Source organism: Octopus bimaculoides, chromosome 14, assembly GCF_001194135.2.
Source record: "Octopus bimaculoides isolate UCB-OBI-ISO-001 chromosome 14, ASM119413v2, whole genome shotgun sequence".
Classification (NCBI taxonomy): domain Eukaryota; kingdom Metazoa; phylum Mollusca; class Cephalopoda; order Octopoda; family Octopodidae; genus Octopus; species Octopus bimaculoides.
In genome coordinates, this window is record NC_068994.1 from 23,175,290 (window position 1) to 23,176,132 (window position 843).

At 35.5% G+C, this 843-nt stretch overlaps 1 protein-coding gene across 1 annotated transcript in view; it reads right to left on the reverse strand.

Moving 5' to 3' along the window:
* The window catches only part of LOC106884025 (uncharacterized), a 693,536-nt gene that overhangs the window by 106,346 nt on the left and 586,347 nt on the right, over nucleotides 1-843 (reverse strand). The window lies entirely within an intron of this gene.

The window sequence follows — 843 nt, forward strand, 5'->3', positions numbered from 1 at the left end:
CAGAAGCAAAATCTTTTTTACAGGTTTCAGAAGACTGAAATTTTGGAATATGCGCATAAAGATCAATAGTATGGGATACATGTCTCATGATTAGAATTTTTTTAGGGTGTGTAAAGAGGGAAAGAACCCTCATGTGCAATTTTGATGAAATTCGAATCATATGTATTCCAGTTCCTTACAGAAAATATAACAGAAATATAACGCCGGGTATCTCTGCTAGTATATATATATATATATATATATATATAGACACACATACACATACACATGCACATAAACATATGTATGTGTGCACACACATACACACATATGTAAATGCATACATGCATATATGTATGTGTGTGTGTGTATGTACCCATGTTCATATCTGTCCTGTAGTTGAGTGATTTCAACAAACAAAAATCTATAAAATAATTATCAGACCAAAATATATTTGAATATACGTACTGAGTTTATGCAAGTTGTGCTCCAACATGGCCTCAGTAAAAGTCTAAAGATTATATTTCAAAATATTTGAACATTGATTTTACTGGCAGAGATCATTCTCTTGTTTAGCAGCTTCTGAAGACATGTTGCTGCTTACCACACTTTTACAAATATCTGGCCTCTGATGGTGATCACATTTGAAGTGTTGTGGTAAGAAGCTTGCTTTCCAACCACATAGTTCCAAGTTCAGTCCCACTGCATGGCACCTTGGGCAAGTGTCTTCTGCTATAAGCCTTGCACTGGCCAAAACCATGAGAGTGGATTTAGTTTGACGAAAACTGAAAGATGCTCATCATATATATCTTTATCTCTCTCTCTCTCTCACTCTCTCTCTCTCTCTCTCTCTCTCTCTCTCTC